This window comes from Carassius auratus, chromosome 8, assembly GCF_003368295.1.
Source record: "Carassius auratus strain Wakin chromosome 8, ASM336829v1, whole genome shotgun sequence".
NCBI lineage: Eukaryota > Metazoa > Chordata > Actinopteri > Cypriniformes > Cyprinidae > Carassius > Carassius auratus.
In genome coordinates, this window is record NC_039250.1 from 16,904,651 (window position 1) to 16,919,664 (window position 15,014).

At 35.3% G+C, this 15,014-nt stretch overlaps 1 protein-coding gene across 1 annotated transcript in view; it reads right to left on the bottom strand.

Annotated features, from left to right (window-relative positions):
* The window catches only part of LOC113107434 (protein dispatched homolog 3-like), a 57,156-nt gene extending 48,366 nt beyond the window's left edge, over nucleotides 1-8,790 (bottom strand). The window contains exon 1 of the mRNA XM_026269934.1: nucleotides 8,501-8,790. The gene's annotated coding sequence lies outside the window, so the exon portion shown is untranslated. The remainder of the gene's footprint in view (nucleotides 1-8,500) is intronic.
* Between the last annotated feature and the right edge of the window lie 6,224 nt (nucleotides 8,791-15,014).

Genomic DNA, 15,014 nt, shown 5'->3' on the forward strand with positions numbered 1-15,014 from the left:
GGCTTCATCCTTAAATAGGGGCCACCTGATTCACACCTGTTTCTTCACAAAATTGATGACCTCATGGATTGAATGCCACACTGCTATTTTTTTGAACACATCCCTTTCAACTAATTCAACTAATTGCCCAATTGCACAGCCTTAAGAGCGTGCATATCATGAATGCTGGGTCTCATTTGTTTTCTGAGAATCTACTGAACCTACTGGTAACTTGTTTGCCACGTAGCAATAAAAAAATATACAAAAAACCTTGATTATTCTGGTTAGTCACATTGTACTGCTATTATTTTGAACAATACTGTATCTTAACCGACCAGTCACAAAAGTGGTCACATGTCTGTTCTGACTGCAAATAGTAAAAGAAACAATTCTAAATGCAATCAATTAATTGTTCAATAAACTTTTCCGAGTTTCAGTCTCTCTGAATCCTTGCTTTCTGTGAGCCTATACTCTTCTCTGATTCGTCAGATGTCCAGGTCAGTTGTGATAGCTCTACTACATACAGCATGTATCAGAAACGATAGACCCATTGCCATAGTCCTTTATTTTGAACGCTCAATGGAAAATACAACCATCTATTATTTATAATACATGTATCTTGTGATGCAGTGAAACAAGCTGGTCCAAAAAACGGGGTACTGAGACACTTTTGAGAACTTTTCAAGATTAGAGAAGCAGTTGTCAGTAAAATTACTAGAAAACAAAAAAGATGGGGGTTGTACTGCTTTGGTACAATGGGATTTTTTTTTTTTTTTAAACATTTTTTTTTTTGGAAGTTAAAATAAACCAAATTTTCTTTCACAGTGTAGGACAAGATGTGTTCTCGCCATGATGTTTACCACATGAACAAGCTACAGTGCAGTTTACATATGCATACAGCTACATTACACACTGCATGAAAGGCAATATTCAAAATTGCATAATCCATAATGTGTTAAATACTTACTTCTAAAGTTGAAAGTATAATTCTCTTGTCCACATGAAAAACACCCCGACCAGACCTGATTTGCTGACAGCCCATGTGACATCATTTTCATTATTATATCGCTCTCTTGAATACTTTTTTCTGATTGGTCAGTCGTGATTGTTTAGTAGCTTGAATAAATGTGTTAATAAACGATAACATCATTAGTAGCTCTGAATAACATACCACCTTGTATTTAAGGCTGGCACTTTCACGTCTCTCATGTGACAACACCGCAATCTCGCTCGTTTCATTCAAACTAGGGCTGTCAATGTTAATTGTGTGATTCATTTTGTTTAACACATTAAAAGTATTTAATACAGCAATACTTTTTTGGGGGGGGGGGGCAGATATGTGTCATATCTGCATCGCATATATCAGGTTTTAAAAAGACAGCGCTGCTGTGATTTGTCAACTTTTGTATCTTGAATAAAGATTAATCTATGTTCAATTCATCGTTTCTGCATATATGTTAAATGGCTAGAGTTAAGGTAAATGTATTGAATAGAGACATCATTAGCAGTACTGGTATCAGTGATTCTGGCCTTCATTAGTTATAGACTACTTAGTAAACAGAAGCTTTACATAGATGTGTAGCATGTAAAAACTGAAATATACTTTGGTTTTAACATTGCCTTATGTAGTGCAAACAGGAATGGCTCATCCAGGGCTTGCACCAGCTACGGACAGCCCATGGGTTCATCTGACTGATCTGTCGTCACTGCTAATCAACAGTAGTGATATATTGTTTATTGGCACTGTTGATCTGTCTCAGTAAACTCAGTAGTGAACACAGTACAATCAAACCTCTATCTGTGGACATGATACTTCAGCACTGTGTGTAAAGATGGGCTTTTTAATGGATTTTTATAGACTGCTAACAATAGACACATCCACCTTGGTTTTCCAACATATACTGAAATGTGGTCATCTTGGGTGTGATGTCAATCCCAGCTCCGACATTTGACTTCAAAGGAAAATGAAACGCAGCATGGAAATCACTGGAGAGGAGCAATGTTTCTTGGGCACTTTGCATCTGGATACTTTAGATCAACTGTGGGCCCTGTGTCTCACCTGATTGCCCGTTGAGGCATAGTTGCTTAGCAACTGTTGCCCTGTGTACTGTATCATCACCTTAAGGTTTTTTTAATTGATCAACAATGAATCCAAGATGAAGAATGTATGCAAGACAATTTCTGTCTCTAGATTAAAAAAAAATAACATAAATGGTAATTAGGAGTTTAGATTGCAGAATTCTGAGAAATAAAGTCAGAATAGCAGGGTATAAACTCACACTGACTTATTTTTCAGTATTGCATGAAAGGTCAGAATTGTGATATAAAGACTTGCAATTCTGACTTTTTTTTCTTGCAAAATGCGAGTTTGTAACTTGCAATTCTGACTTTATTCTTACAATTCAGAGTTTTTATCTCCCAGTTCTGACTTTTTCATGGAATCGTGAAATATTCCATCAATTGTTTTTTTATTTTAATTTATAAGTATTTGCCATAGTACTTGCATAACATTGCTCTTTTGTTGATTTTGATTGCTTCCATTGTCCTCATTTGTAAGTCCTCATTTAAAGCATCTGCTAAATGACTAAATGTAAATATAAACCTGCAAACTGCTGAGGAGGAAAAGACTGATGTTCTCAAAAAATTTATATCTCACATTTCTTAATTAATAACTCGCACCTGCGTGTTATAAAGTCAGAATTGCGAGTTTATATCTCTAAATTCTGAGTAAAAATATCAATATTGCAACGTAAACCTGCAATTGCAAGAAAACAAAAACATTTAGGTTTGCATTTGGAACATGGTTCTCCCTTTGGAAGCACTGCTGCAGCCTCTGCGCTTTTGTTTCTTGATGAACCGATAAACACCTGTGAACATCAACTCCCAGAAATTGCATGAAGCCAGCCAATCAGATAGGGGCATATCATTTTGAGACGACTGCTGTGATTTTTGAATATGCATCAGACATAACGTGGGCGTGCCGCCTCAGGCCGTGACTAACAGTGCTGTAACAGCTCTCTGTTCCAGCTGGAGACTCTCAGGCTGTTTTCAGAGGAGTTTGCTGGAGTGTCCCACTGCATCAGATCTGAGAGCTCTAATCGATTCTCCAAAAGGTTAAAATGAAACTTTCAGCATTAGAGAGAAACCTCAGGCCATAGCCAACTCATGGATGCTCTCGAATCAAATCTCAGTCAAGGTTGGCGGCCCCGCCGAGAGCCCTTACGTTGACATACTGAGCATATTTTTTCTTTCATATCACAAGTTCTGCTTTTGAAGAGTTAGTTTTTTAACACGTGATAAGGTTATCTGGAAATGCACTGTTACCTACTGCAGTGTTTTAAATAATTAAAGCAAAGCAAACATAACAGAGACACAGTCAGAGCTGCTGAATCAAACACGATGAGAGGGAAACATGATCGATGTCTGATAAAACCCTCTGCAATGTATTAAGTTTGTGAAACAGAATACATTATGCAAGTAGTAGTGTACTATAAAGTAGTAGTATGCTACACATGAATTCACTATGTTGCTTGTTTTTACTCAATATACAATTCTTGCCTCTGACATAAAAAGGCATTTTGAATTCTGAATCTATTTTTAGTGTAAAAACATCTTATCTTTAATAATGAATCAAGAAAGCGGTAACAATTGCAGTCAAGGTCATGTCAGCAGCATTATGGGATACAGGAACCAATGCAATGTGCCTGTTTTGCATCGTGTGCACTGTATATTATATTTTGCAGAAATAGTATGTTAATAGTATCCTAGTATTGAAGCTGAACAGAATTTTATAATGGAATTAACGTGGGCGAGATTCAGGATTTTAATGACATGTGAAATGTGAATATTGTTCTTATAATTTTAATCATTTCACTTCACAAGCATGGTCATTTATTACTTTTGGACAAAATATTATTATTATAACTCCCATAGCATCGCATATTGTCTTTATTTGTATTCATTCTAAGGGAATCTGATTTCTTTCTTCTTCTGTCCCACAGGATGATTATCAATAACCAGCTGAACTAATCAGCTAAAGCAGGATCACTTCACTTTAATTTGCCATCACAGTTGGAGGCCAAGAACACAATTGAACCACCCATAGGAATTAAAATAACAAACATGCAGATATTTAGATTAGGTGTAACTATTATAGTCTGCACACAAATATTAAACAGGGATTTCGTTGGCATTTTCGAAACAGAGGTGGGATTACTTCCTGGGATTGCTGTTAGCTCAGAGTGTTGAAACACTGTTATTGTGTACTTTTAATTTATAATGCTTATCCACATTAGCATAATTATTTTATTTAAACCTCTTTATATTGGAGAATGCATTTCTTATTCTGTTCGTGCAGAAACGTATTAATGTGTACAGGATTCTCAAAGGGCCACACAAAGGGATTTGTTTACTCACCCTCATGTCGGTCAAATCCTGTATGACTTTCTTTTTCAGGGAAACCCAGAAGGAGATATTTTGTAGAATGTACAAGCTACGCTTTTCCATATGTTGAAAGACAATGGTAATGAAATGGGAACTCTCCCAAAAATGTAAAGCACTATAATAACATTAAAAGTCTTTTAAAGTCATTAGACATATTCATCCAAAAAATAAATAAATAAATAAATACCATATTTTAAAGAATGTTTATTAAATTTCTTAAATTCTTAATCATTTAATATTATAAAATAATAATTTTCTCAAAAAATATTTCATCGATCAAGTCATGGCTGTTCAGTTGTTCAGAAGCAAAACTAGTGATGGCAGATTTGCTAAATAATCAAAAAATTAATATCTGTTTGCAAAAAGGTCTGAAATGGTGTGGGATTCAATTTGATTCTTTCAGACAGTTCACTCATGCACTGAATGTTTTCCAGAAGTTTCTCACACTTAAACAATTCTATATTTTATATACAGGCTTGGGAGGGTTACTTTAAAAATGTATTCCGTTACAGTTACTAATTACTTCATTAAAAAAGTATTCAGTAACATAATCCAAGTACCACAATAAGAAAGTAATGTAACTGATTACTTTTGGATTACTTCTGGATTACTTCAAGGTCAAATATTATTTTTTTAAAACAACAACATTTATTAATTAAGAATTTCACAGACTTAATTTATATATATGTAAAGGACTATTCAGACATCTAGTGCATGGTATTGGTATTACAGATTATTTAGTTTTATTTTGAAGAAAATATAATAAGAAATAATTTTAAGGAAATGTTTCTTCAACAGGAAAATAGAGAATACAATTTTTTTTTTTCAATGAAAATATAATAAGAACAATTTTTAGACAATGGAAAATGTTTCTTCAAAAGAGAGAATACAAATATATATTTGTTAATCTTTGCAAATGTAAAACTAATTTTTAAAAGTGCAAATGCTCCTTTAGGTTGGATGTCGAATCCTTCGATGAAGAAAGTGTTTTCTTTGCTGGAAGGCACAGTTTGCACTGTTCAACGTTGTTTGCAATTTCTTCTTTTTAAACAAAATAGCAGCGGAATTTCCATGAAATTAACGCGTTTTTGCAGCAGTGATTCAATCTGCGTCTGAGGAGATTGCAGACAGCTGTTATTTGCGCATGCACCAGCGGGTGGCACACGTGACTCGCGTGAGTCATTAATCAAGCTGCGCTGAATATAGTGTTATTATCATAGACAGTAAAAGAAATGGACACAGCGACCCCAATGGAACTCAACTGAGACAATTGAAGCCCATTTTTAGCGTTTTTTAGCACTTCCGTTTCTGACGCGCAGACTCAAATGAAGCTTGACGACGTCAGCAACCTGTCTCACAGATGTAAATCTTCTAGTAGCTGTGCGTGCAAACTGCCATCGTTAATCTTGCAGAGACGGCGAACTTGAGCGTGGAGTTATTTGTCGTGAGTGAGCAGGAGTAAGTATTCTGATTAATTATTTTGTATAGTATTTTAAAATGTAACGGCAGTACACCATATTAAGTTAATTGCCTGCGAGCTTCTCCTCCTGTCTGTACGGTAATGCGACAGAGAGTCGAGTGGTTATGACGCAATCGTTAGCCTATTTTTACAAAAACTGTTTCTACGGGGCCATAATGTAACATAGAAGGTAATGGAGCCCTTTATACATTGTCGTGTATCTTTAGAAATAAATAATGGACAAACGGAGTCTTTAAACGCCTCAGATGTAAAGTTATTCGCTGTCAAAGAGACGCCAAAATGAATGGGAGGACAATGGGAATGCTAACGCAAGTGAAGTTCTGCTACAAGATGGCGGCACGCGGCCGACTTCAACTTCCGGTCGACTTCCTTGCCGCCTGGTTATTATGCCAAATTAAAATATTGATTTATTTAGTTTTAAATGAAACCATTGTAATCCTGAAAGTATTCCCCCTTTTTCCAAAATGTAACTATAATCTGATTACTACGTTTTTGACGTAACTGTAACGAATTACAGTTACTGGATTTTTGTATCATGATTACATAACGCCATTACATGTATTGCGTTACTCCCCAACCCTGTTTATATATGGCCACAAAAAAGAGGTGGCTATTTATCCATTGTAAGAAAACATGCAAATGTCATATTGTTTGTTAACGATGAAATCAACTCTTTGTTGCGTATGTAGTTACTCTGTAGGTAAACATGATTTAAATCATTTATATCCAAAAAGAGTAGCAAAATATGGACACACTTTTGCAGTACTGAGGAAAGCTTAGAAACACGGCTGAGATTCTGACATAATGTTTAGATCCTCGCAAAAAAAAAAAAAAACACTGTATGGCTTCAAAAGAGTCATATGCTGTGATGTAGGCCTATAGAAAAGAGCAGTAAATCACTGTTGATAACTGTCACTTCTGGGTGAAGTATCCTTTCAAAAGGGCACACTTCCAGTACAGTCGGATGCAAATGCATGAGTCTTATCTTCCCTAGGTAGATGGTCATTAATAACATTTCAGCCAAAGTTTCAACATGTGGATTTGCACACGATCAAATTCAAATATCCCATAAATCCATCAGACCATGCATGATGCAGATATCAGAAATAAACCTCACAGGGCATTCATATTGAACTGGTTCAGCGTAAAAAGAATCAACCTTAACATGCGCCACACTGGCACTGGAGTTTATGGATGCTGATGTTTTAAACATTGATTTTTTTTTTCCAGTGAAGTCCCTTCATAAAGCAAATTCAATAAAGCAGCGTCAGTGATCAATATCAATATAATAAGACTCATGCAAAACCCCCTTTGTTTTGAATTATTCCAAATGTTTCATTATATTGTCAAGCATTTCCATGGTACTGTTTATATGTGCACATAAACCCAATCTCAGGTTTATGTGGCAGACTATAACACCTTCTCATCAGATGGAAGCTAAAAATAGTCGAGCCCCCCGCCCCTTCCTTCTTTCTTTCTTTCTTCACCTGCCTCTGCTCACCTTTTTCCTCATCCTCATTCACCAGCTCATGTAGTGTGAATCCCACCCTCCGTTTCTCCACACACACTGAAGAGTGAAGTGTGCGACACCACAGTTTAAACGAGCACCGATCTCGACGGTAAGCATCGTTTATGACTGAACAATGGTGACTCGCTCCACCAGTCACTCTCCAAAGTTCACAATGCACTGGAGGCAAAGAAATCACTCTCCTATAGGTCTCTTAAATATATCATCGAAGGCAGTGTGAGAGTGTGAATGTGCATGTGGCATGAGACGGAGCGACTAGAGCGCAGTGCCAGCGCTTGCTTACAGATGTGTCCACTAGCAGCCGCGTCTATTAGTCCCAGCGCTCCTGGTTGGCACGGGATTAATGATTCTGCACTCTTAAAAATAAAGGTGCTTCTAAAGGTTCTTCAAGCAAGGCCATAGAATAACCATTTCTGGTTCCACAAGAACCATTCAATCAAAGGTTCTTTGTGGAACCACCTCTTTCTTACCTTTTTGTTATCTGAAGAACCTTCTTTTCGCTGTAAAAAGAACCTTTCGTGAAGCAGGAAGCTTCTTCAGATGTTAAGGGTTCTTAATGGAACCATGGACAGAAGGGTTCTTCTATGGCATCGTGAAGCACCTTTATTTTTAGAGTGTGATGCATGAGAGTTTGCACATCTGGAGGTGAGAAGTGTGTGTTTTTAAAAACTTGAGACATCCACACAAAGATAAAACCTGAAAGGCTCATGCATTATGAGGGCATTTTGTCAAAAAGGTATTGTTATATAGATAGGGTTTCTATGAGGGTTATGATCAGGTTTAGATAATAAAAACAGCACTGTCTCATGCTTAAATAATAGAAGTTAATAGAAAGTAATAGAAAAATAAACATGTGCATGTTTTTGTTTATTAGAAGCAGCTTTGGAGATGCTGCATGAGATGAAAAGATCACACCTTACTGATCCCAGTTTGAGAACAACTGATACTTTCTTCACTCTTTTATCTTGACTAATGTCTGCGTTTTAATTGATAACAATCATTTCATCCAAAAAGCCCCTTTACTTTTAGACTGAATGATGCTGAAGTGAATTAGAAATAAAGAGTCTTACCTGAGTCACTCGAGGAAGGACGTGAAGGTTTGCACTTCCTCTGTATGCCAGCGAGTCAGTCAGCGATGCAGTCAAAGCACTTGTCTCTGTTTCTTAATGTAAACACCGCAAACTACTTCGTGAAATCTTGGTGTACCACAAGACTCCTTGTATATATTTCAGTCACTAACAGATTTATTTTTTTCTGGCTTGCTTTGCGTCAGCCGGCCGCTGTTTGTTTGCACTGCTTCTTTTGTGTGTCTGTACTGTATGTTGACAGCATCACTGAGTTGAGCGTGCTCTTCCACTCTCCTCAGCAACACTCACTCTCTCGCTCGCTCTCGGCTTTGTTCATTCCTCCATCCGAGACGATTCATCAGTGTGAGAGCGAGAGGGGGGACAGGAGAGATGGTGGTGTGAAGGGGGGAAGACAGAATGACACAGTTATGGTTCGTGTTACGTTCGTTGAACGCACAGGAGAGTTTCGATGCATGAATGAATATTCAGAAGAAAAAAACTGCGTTCAGTATGATGCTGTTTTATTAAAACGACATGTGCACCCCTGTACAGATAAGGATGGTTTATTCTTACCTAGAGAGAGAGAGAGAGAGAGAGGCATACACCGGAGGAGATATAAGATAAGAAAAACCACTATCAAGTAATAATAGGACTGGCTACAACAGAGAACATTTCAAAACTCAATGTGAACAAATAGAGTGAATCTCACAAATCCTGTCAAGAACACACAAGTTATATTGCACTCAAATCCAAAGAAAATGAATCATAGCTACAGTATATGAGGAGGACCATAAGGGAAGTCATTGTGACATTTATTTTCAAGAAAAGAGCAATTCTATAGGCTGCTCACCGTCATGTTGCTCATGCCTGTGGAACATGAAAAGTTATTGTGAAGAATGTTGGTTTATGGACTATTGAAAAATAAAATACACTGAGACAACACACTCTAAAAACATTATGGTAACGGTCCCATGAGGTTATGAAAAAGTTTGTTCCGGATGGTCTCGTACTCCTCAAAAGTGTTTTTTTTTTTTTTTTTTTTTTATGGTAGGGTTAAGGGAACATGTAATTTTGAAATTTTGCAAACGGAAAAGTAACATCATATTCTGAAACCATTAGTAACATTTAAATAATATTAGACAAATGTCAAACTAACTATCTATCTATCTATCTATCTATCTATCTATCTATCTATCTATATATATATATATATATATATATATATATATATATATATATATACACACACACACACATACACACACACATACACACACACACACACACACACACACACGCACACACACACACACATGTTTGTTTTTGTGAAAAGTGGGGACATCCCATAGGCGTAATGGTTTTTATAATGTAGAAACTGTATATTCTATCGCCCTTCACCAACCCTACCCCTAACCCTAACCCTCACAGGGTTAGTAATTGTACTGAATATGCACTTTGTACTTCAAAAAATACTTTTACTGGAATTTTATATAATATTATTTAAATTAAAATCCACTTAAGTGTACTTAAACAAACTTAAGACTTTGTAATAAAATCCAATGAAACATTTTACTTGAAAGTTCATTTGAAATCATTACGTTTTCTTTTTCAACCATTCAGTATTATACAACACTTAGTTCAAATTTACTGAATGTAGTCAATTGCAACTACATCATTATAAATGTGCAATTAAAATATATTTAAATACCAGCTGACACATATGTTTCAATACAAATGACATGTAAATATATTTAATTGTTTACCATAAATGCTTGTCAGTGCATTCGCAGCACTCTATAAACATAGTTCAAAGACATTATAAGTAATTGCACGTTAAGATAGACTTAAGTCTCACTTAAGTGAGCTCAAACTAATTCCACTTAATAAAAAACTCAACTATAATACATTTTTTCAGCGATTTGTCATAATTCGTTTCAGTTTGCACTTAAGTGCATTATTTTAAAGCACCTTATTTCTATAAAAAGTACTCTTTAAATTAAAGTGTGCTTCTTTTTTCACAAGAGCGTCATTGGGGATGAGTAAACAATGACAACATTTTCAACTTTTCATACTTTATATATGTTCAAGTATTACTTACTAACCATGTGAAGTTATTGCTAATGTAACAACTATGTAAAGCAAATAAACCTTCTGGGTTTCATTTGATACTTTATTTTGAGACTGTTTTCAGAGGACAATCCACCCACAGGAATTACATCAGTATCACATAACCAGCAGCTCAACCATCCGACCCATCTCTAAAAGGACGATTAAATGAAAAGCACATTTTAGGTAAGAATTGCATCATATAAGCACTTAATAAAAACACAAGCTGCATATTACTGCTTCTAAACCCGCTCCGTAACCTGTCTCGAACCCTTCAGCTGTAAATGCATCACCATAAACACAAATCGTTTTATTTATAGAGCTTATTTTGAACAGAAAACACGTATATCAGAGAAGCACACCCACGTGCAGACACACGGTATCCATCATGATGCTAAACAGCAGTATTTGGATGACATTTAGATCCCTGCTGGCTTTTTAATTAAAGAAACTGCCATTGTGAAGAAGGCAAACGCTGCAGATATAAAGATCCACAGGCATTTCTTATTTTAGAAAGGATTTTGGCCCTTCATCTCGCAGTTAACCTTCACATTTACCAGCTATAAGAATGATTTTTAATTATGCCTGTAAGGTTTCGGGATACACACGTTTGATCGTTTAAGCGCAAAAGACTGTTGCGTAACAAACCAATGGATGCATGTTTAATCATAAAATCGCATTATGAAATGTTTCCATCTAATATTTGGAGACACTTTCAAGGAAAAGGATAAAAAGCGATGAGCTCCATTATGACACTTCATCATGTTATCTTGGAGAAGCTGCATGTGTAATCACTTCCTTTGCTTGTTCAGTGCCTCCACCGAGCACAAATGTCTCATCTCTCCGGGTTTCATCATGTTTAAGCACTGGAGTGTGTGAGTCTCGGATGATGATGATGATGATGATGATGATGATGATGATGGAATTGCTATTAGGTCTGTGATATTGCATAGAGAGTGGAAACCAGAGAGGAACTAGAATAGAGAAAAGCCCAACACTTACTCTATTGTGTGATTGGGTGGGGTTGCAGGATAATTGCATCTTTCCATTGCTGATATGATGACAAAGAGAATTGGTTTGAATAGTAATAGACCTAGACATCATCCAGGCTGATTTCTTGGCCAATATTTGGCTGTCATGGAATTAAACGAATTGATAACTTGGACCCATTTGTCAATTAACATGGTCTTTTTGCTTTCTACCAGCAGCCTTCATGTGCATTTTATGTAATATGTAAAATATATACAGTACAGACCAAAAGTTTGGACACACCTTCTCATTCAAAGATTTTTCTTTATTTTCATGACTATGATATTCAAAAGAATATGCAAACTGAATCTAATGTTTTCTTTTCATGATAATTGCAATTAAGGGTAATGCATTATCGGTTATATTTATATTAAATGCAGCTATTCAAATGAAGAGTGTTGTTTAGGATGTTTATGTTGAATAGGATGTTTATAAGCATATGTAATGTCATAAATCTCTTGATATGAAATGTGATTGTGCACTGCTGAATGCATTTCATTTCTATTGAAACTCGCACTTACATCTTTTAGTAATTACACATTCATAATGATAAAGTTGCAATTTAAGTGACCTTATATTTCATTAACATTATAGTATCCTTTAAGTAAATTTTATTATTATTATTAATATACTTTTAGGATTTGCAATACTCTGTATTTTCTTCAATACAATTAAATGCACTTCTTTTTTCCAAAAGGCAAATGTCATTCTAAATAACAAAATTAAACCACAGCCTCCAAATTATCATGTTTGAAGCCTATGTCATTCATTCATTCATTCATTGTTCTTTTTTAAATTTAATTTTTTATAAAAGTTGCAAAAACTTTGTTTTAAATCAAAATTTTAAATAAAACAGATTATTTACAAAGAAATACAATGTCAGTCTTTCTGCTTTAAAATTGTACTCTTACATGCTGTAACCTACCTTTTTATTTTATTTTATTTTACAAACAAACAAATAAAAAGTAGAAAGAAAACTCAAAATCATTTGCTCACCCCATGTTGTTAAAAAAAAGTAGTGAAAAAGAAAAGGAGATGTATTGTGGGTGAGAGGATGTTGATTACAGCGGTCAAGTTCCAAAAAGCACATTTAAAAATGTTGTAAAGTTTGAAGTCTATAGCTTTGCAAGAACAGACTGATATGTATTCACCAATGTTAGTTTAAAACACCTAACTACTAGCGAGCAGAAGGTGAGCTTCTTTTACTTTATCTGCCAAACACACTGGGTCTGCATCCTCCTCCTCATACGTGATTACGGAGACGCTGTGTCACCTCCAAAACTCTTCACTTTGACTTTGATTCTCTTATAAACTGCCAATCTTTGCATATTAGACAAGAACTTTATTGGCTTACCTTTATATGCCGGACATTTCAGTTTATCAGAGATCGGTTCATTTGAAAAATATGCTTCAGTGTCATTCCTGCATCCTCCAGAATGTTCCTGTAATAAACACGGTCTTTATTAGGCTGCTCTGCCTCCAGATCACCAGGACCAACAGCAGAATATTCTGATTCAGAGCTAATTATAGAATTACATCATATCATAATTATAAAAATATTGTATTGCTTAAATGCTTTAGATAGAATGTGTAAATGTCATTATGTTACTTTTTTTAATTAGCCAGGTTTTTAATTAATATTTGTTAGTAATTGTATGTTGTTTATATTTTTTTGATATATATATATATATATATATATATATATATATATATATATATATATATATATATCGTCCCCTTGGAATTATAAGGTTCTATCTGCGTTCTGAGTAGTTTTGAGATATTGAGCTTTAAAGTTTTTGTGTTCCATAGACTTCTGTAGATAGAACCTTTTTGTTTTTTCAATAAAAAATCCCAAAATGTACACAACTTAAAATCAAACATCACATAATATAAATAAATTGTCACAGAATAAGAATATGTGAATAACTCAATTTTGACAAAAATGTCAGATAGAACCTTATAATTCCAAGGGGACGATATATAATATAGAATATTTGTTATAATTTATATATATAACAGTATTATTCATAATATTCCAGGAGGATAAAATGCCCCGTTGATACAAATAACATTTTTGTTAAAAATCTAATAACATTTTTCTTACTTGGTTTATAATTCACGTCATTGTCACAAAAACCATGATAACTATTTTGGACACATTTAACATTTATTTCACAGAAGAAGAAAATAATAACAGCATTTCCCCCACTCTTCCCAATATCAGATCAACTATATTGAGCAAGCTCTTCAATTTCAACATTTACTCTCCCAATTCAGTCCTACGCAAAGCATGCTGGGAACTACAACTCCACTGCCCAGTTTCATTTAATCCAACAAAAATGATTCATGCAGCCCTTTCACAAATGGATTAAAGTATACTGCAGTTTTATTTTCAATCACAGAATGCAATGGAATAAAGTTGTGAAAAACTTCACTTTGGCTCATTTTAATTAATTCAACTGAACAAGCAGTAAAATCAATCAATCAATCAATCGTTATTTGGGTGATACTGTAGATGCACAGCACCCCAGGAGTGAGTACTGTATATGACAGAGAGTGAACTGACTGAAGGTGAGCGGGAGAGTGTGTGGATGAAAGAGTCTAGATGCTGTAGAAAAGAAAATGCTGAAGTTTCCAGCCTGCAGTTTTTACTGAGATTGCCTTTAAATCTCTCTTCTCAGAATCTGTCATCTGCTCTAATCACTAATACCTGGAATCCAGCACGACTCAGAGCTGATAGATGGAGGTAATTTGAAACAGACCCATATGTGACCTCACCTTCACAAGGCTGCGTGTGCATTTACAGAAGAGCAAAATTACCTCCAGTCAGGATAAAAAGTTAGCTCACTCAATGCACTGCACAAATAAATGGCTTTTATTGGCAGAAATAAGTCATTTAAGCACATCAAGCAGCATATATTGATGCTCCATCGATTTGTTGCCACATGATTCAGCTTCATCATCGACAATTAGGCTGTTAATTACACTTTAAAACTCTTATCATGTTTCAGAGAGTTGTGTTTTTATAACAAAGTCTTACTGCTTCTATTATTCCCATAGAGAGATATAAGTACTGTCTGCGTTATTCTTGTGATGCATTAGCACAGCTATATTGATTTCAACAGTCGTTGCCTCTGGAGGCAAATGTGACAGAAAACGTTCTTCAGTCAGATGCACAGGAGCCCCAGATCTGAGCTGTTCCTTCTGCATGATCATCACAAAAATAAATCAAATTTCTGCATTGTCTGAAGTAAATGTGAGCGTGGCTGGCTGTGCTCCAGCGCTTGTTTGAATTCAGTTTCAGTTTATCTGCAAAGTACTTTTCAAAATACACATTGTCCCAAAGCAGCTGTGAAAGAATTGTTCCATACTGCAGGAA